The sequence below is a fragment of the Hydra viridissima genome, unplaced genomic scaffold (assembly GCF_058129835.1).
Source record: "Hydra viridissima isolate aposymbiotic clone 2 unplaced genomic scaffold, HvirCarnegie_v1 scaffold_7, whole genome shotgun sequence".
Taxonomy (NCBI): domain Eukaryota; kingdom Metazoa; phylum Cnidaria; class Hydrozoa; order Anthoathecata; family Hydridae; genus Hydra; species Hydra viridissima.
In genome coordinates, this window is record NW_028324306.1 from 14,422,111 (window position 1) to 14,427,629 (window position 5,519).

Genomic DNA, 5,519 nt, shown 5'->3' on the forward strand with positions numbered 1-5,519 from the left:
GCAGAGGTATAAGCGATCTCCTGGTCATCCTGACTATGGCCAAAAGCTTTAGGCCTGCATTAATCACTACAACAGTAAGCACTTGTGAAGAGAACTCGAGAATATGAGAACTAAAGATTTTCAGAATAACAAGAAAATGATCTAATTCGAAATTTTAAGATTATTTATTTCAGTGTAAAAATATTCTGTATTTTCAGCCTTAAGTAACAACATAATATGTTGCATTATGTTTCAACTGCTTTTTACAGAAATGGAATTGTTTTGAATGCTGTAAAAAGGCAAAACTTTGAAAAGCTGTCATTTCATCACTATGTGCTAAAGGTAATAAAACTTGAAATTGATTTCCTCTTGTGGACAAAATAAATGGATTTCAATTCTTACATTTTTGGAGTCTGGATGCACAGGGCTTTCAGCCATTTTCTTGGCACAGCTCAAAGCAGTATCTTGTGATTTTGTGGAACAGCGTAAAATGCCATGAATATGAAATGCGGTTACTGCTGCAAAAAATGACTCCATAGATGAACGCAAGTTGTAAGTTAAAGTCATTAATTTTTCATGTATCTTTAATTAACAGTAATAGAGCATATATTTCAAGCAATTTTCATTTTTAACTTCTCGCCTCTTTGGTAAATAAAACATTGAAAAAAAAAAAAAATTTGGGTCATTTGATTATGTATGGGCGGTGATGTGTGGATCTGGCAATGGCGCGCAACGTGTATATATTTTTATAACATTTTCTCATATCAGTTCTAGTAAGATATTAATTTTACCAAAAACAACCTTTTAAACAAATGAATCCATTAATTTGAGTTATGCTAAGTTTTATAAGACAGCGTAATTCTTGGATAAACGCATAAAGAGTAGTGTTTTACACCCCACCTACAGTAAGTTTTTGAAAAGAGTTTTCCTCTGATGTCGCCAATAGGCGCGTAATGTGCACTGAAGATCTAAAAGACACACGGCCGTTTGTTTGACAGAGCTTTTTCGATTATTGTCCAGCATTAATGATCACTGCTTTGCATCGAGCTGAAACTTAAGACACCTTGCTGTCACTAGCCAGTGGAGCGAATCCTTTTCATCTCACAACCGTTGATGCAACAAATAGCTTCACATTAGAAAGGAAGTTATCTAGGTTCGACTTTGATAATAACCAATAAGAGGTCCTGTAATAAACTAGATGTCTTTAATATCTATAAATATAAGAACTGTTCAACCCTTTTGATTTTATGTAGAAACGATAGTCGAAAAATGGCATCATAGTTTTGTGTGCTTGACAAAGATCGATCTCTTTACATTAAAAACCGGTCTTCGAATGTTTTTTTTTTTTTTTCTTTTTTAGATTACTTTCATTTTTATTACTTTTTTAAACAAGTGTAGATTATGCTAGAAAAAAAAATCTTACAAAGCATTTTGTTTAATACACTTTTAAATTTATTTCGGTTTGATGACGGCTTTCGCATTAATCTTAACTCAGATATTTATGTACTGCTGCTGCATGTACATAAATATCTGAGTTAAGATTAATGCGAAATTCAATTTTAATACGGCATTTAAAAACAGGGATTCGATTTTTTTAACGAATAAATGTGTGTTCATTTAAATTTTTAGAAAGTAAAGACTTTTCATCTTTAAATCCTCGATCAACCATCCTTCTACTTTTAAAAACTGTATTATTGGGCTTGAATGGTTAGACAAAGTTCTATTCTCTTTTAAACAACTGCGAAGATTTATCTTGTACTATTCTCTTTTGTGGTTGAAAATAGCATGTTTGATTATGCAGCTTTTAGTAAAAAAAAACCAAAACATCTTGTTGCCAAATTTCCTATGACCTTTTTTTATCGAATTTTACAAGTTTAGTTTTTCCGCTACTAAAACTTTTATAAATCAATGTTTTGCATCCACATTTTACACCTGTTTTGTTTGACACCTATTAGGAAAAGAAGCGGGAAAGTATATTAGCTTGTCTGATATGACAACAGAGGTAGAAGCTTCATTGCCAAGCAAACTGCAAACAACATAAAAAATTGCTATAAACCGCTCTCTATCTACTGCTCCAACGTTACGCGGCAAGGGGTTTTTCTACAACCTTCAATTTAGTTTTATGGGGTAAATAAACTTCGAAGACCATTTGCGCATAATGTTTTGCAGTGAAGACTTGAATTTTCTTCAGTCTTAAAGAAAGTAGGAACCTTAGTAAAAGCGCATTTTTAGGTTCTTGCTTTAAGGCCAGGAGTATTGTTTGTTGATGATGTCTAAAAAGCTGTTGTTTTTAGTTTTAAGTCCGCAATGCACATATTCGATTACCATTTTTTCTTAGTCAATCGTATGAATTGTTAAGCTCTTGTCAGATATTTCTGGTTTATGCCACCAACTACTTCTTTTCTGGTTTTCTACCCACTTTCTCTGGAGTGAAAGTGTCTTTTTTTTTTTTTTTTTTATTCTTGTACAGCTTGAATATTTTTCTAAAGGTAGACTATAAGTCCATATATTCTAGCATTTTTATCTAATTTTTACCAGTATTATCTGATAAAGTTGTGACTTTAGAACGTTAATAAGGAGTAACGTTTTAGTTTTCTGTAGAGCTTTTAATGCACTTAAAGCCTTGAATGTAAACGTAATTATAAAACATCAAATAATTTTAGTAATTCCATTAATATTGCCGAGACTGTATTCCTCCACATTGTACTAGAGAACCGATTCATATTGAAAGTTTTTTTGATGAAGATTTTTATAGTGTTTAATATTTCCAAAGGATTAGCAAAAATTTAGGAAAAAAAAACCTCAATAGAATATTTTATTTGACGAACGTGTTGGAACTCTGAACTAAGATGTAGCGAAATAATAAACTTTTTTTTCATTCTCGCATTAAGGTATAAATAAGTGAATACATATTTCTGCTGGTGCTTTCATTACTCTTTCACTCAATTTTACTTTAACTTTATAGTTAAAGGACTTTATTTTCGCTTAAAAACTTGGAAAACGAAACACAAAGTGTTGTAGTTGGTTTTCTGTTTTTTTAAAAAAGTGGTTTTGTGAAGTAGCATTGAAAGGAGTTAACATTGAGGGAGGACTGGGGATGGATAAACTGATGCAAAAAAAGTTTAATGGTTGATGAAATATGGACGAAAAAAATCATAATTTTTGATGGTGAAGAACTTAAATTTACTGGAAGTATTGTTTAAGTTTCTGATCTAAAAAATGATGCAGTGGTTAAAACAAAATGAAATTAACATTAACTTGTGATTAGGTTGAGAAAAATTAAATTTTAAATTTTGATTGAAAACTTCAGTTTGGTCAAACACATAAAAGTGATGAGCAGGATAAAGGCTCAGCATAAGTGAGGAGGTTTAGTAAAAAATAAATTATTTTGGGTAAAAAATCTAAGGTTGATTATTATTGATTGTTTGTATAAAAAGGTTTAGTGCAATGATAAGGTTCCTAGGCTGAGACTAGCAAGAAAATAAAAGTGAATCTTCGTTTGTTAACACGTGTTATATATTTACTTTTACACTAATAAACTCATTCGGTTATTTAGTTTTAATAGTATTTATTTACTACTCAGATAGAGTTATTAAATATCTATTCCAATTTATCTTCCCAATCCTTAAGGCTTTTCTTGGGTCATTGTCAAACTAGTTTCCAGACTCTTTCTTAGCTTTCTCTCAATAACATTTGAATAACGTTTTTAAAATTGGTAAAAAAAGAAAAGATTGATTTTGTTTTTAATGGTTGTAGTAAGTAAATACAAGCTCTCACGAATTAAATGTAGCCATAATTATTATGAATAGGGGAGAGCGGGGAGAAGTGGGACACGATTTTTTTTTTTCAGGATAATTGCAATATCTTTTTTATTTGATGTATGAACTGAACCAAACTAGTCTTAACAAATAAAGCAATATTTGGGGCACCAAATGCATCCCCTAAGATTGACAGAATGTTTTAATAAAGTATATATTTTTTTAGTTTAAGAGGAACCCTGCTTTTGGGGTAAAATGGGACAAGTGTGGGAGAAGTGGGACAAGTGTGCGGGAGAAGCGGGACATTTGAGGGAGATGTATCTAATATCAGACTACTATGAAATAACAACTTTATTTACATATGCTTTCAAATTATTGATGTAAAAAGAACTCTCAATTTGCTCCAAATAAAAATGATGAATCAAGTCAAGTTTAACTTTAATAAAGGTCTCTCTTTCTAAATTTTGTTTTTAATCAACTGTATAAGAACTAAAACTAAAATTAAATATTTCAACTAAACGTCTCAATATTTTTATTTTGAAAACTATAAAAAGCCGTAGCTAAAATGTTCTAGAAATTTCCGCAACAAAATAACGCAAAACCGTTAAGGAGAAGTGGGACAGCGACTTTTTTCTTTGTCCCGCTTCACCCCTATGTAGGGAAGACAAAATAAAACTAAAATTACAGCCACACAGTTAAAGCTAAAACATAAATTTAACTACTAAATGTTAAATGGTAAGTGCATTTCCCTATAAAATAAAAAGAAGTGCAATAACTGCCTAAAATAAATACATACACGAGTTACAAGGCTGTCAGCAAAAGTACTTTTTTGGGGTACTTTCAAAAAAAGGGGTTTTCACCGCGCGCAGGGACGAGAAACGATGTCTAATAAAAAGAGCACATAAAATTTATACGTTTACATTAAATAATAGTAATTTGGCGCTGCTGCGAAATAAAATTATAGGGGCGTCCCACTTCTCCCGCGTCCCACTTCTCCCCACTCTCCCCTACATTTTTTTTGCGAGAGCTTGTACAACAAATCTTTTGTTTGTTTTTTTTTACTTTTTTTATTCTTTATTTATTTTTGTTGTTTTTCTTAACAAATATGTGCAAACAGTATTATAAGAATAAGATTAGGAAAATTAACAAAGGAATAAAAGATTTAACACCAAGATATCAAACAGACTTTTACTAGTTTAGCTTTTTCTTGTTCTACTAGTTCAAACATTGATATTAAAAGAAAAAGTGCTTTCCAAAGAACAAAAAATGTTTGTTGTTCTTAAAGGTCTCGATAACTAAACAATACTTAAAAATTTTCAACAAAGTCTCCATCGTAAATGCATTCAATCCATCATGGAGTTGTTGTTTTTTTTCAAACCTTAAAGGAGAGTTATTTGTTATAGAAATCATTCAAATAAAAATAACAAGATTAAAATGATGGCTAAACGAGGCAAACATATTTGCCTATCTAGCTGTAATTGCACTATGCCTATTTTGCATTTTTTTAAATTTTAGTGTGACGCAGTTTTTGTTTTTGTTTTTGTTTGTTTCTTTTTTTAATATTATAAATATAAAAATTTAAAAAACTACAACTCTTCAACGGAAAAATCAATCTTTTATTAACCAATAACTTAGTTCGGTTTTTTGAACCATTTTCTGATTAAAATATTTGAAACAATGTTTTTAATCAGTTAACATAATAGGCTCGTAATAAAAAATCAATTCCTAAAAGGTCATCACGTTTTTTTATAGTCTCCTTCTAAAAAGATCATGTGATGAGAA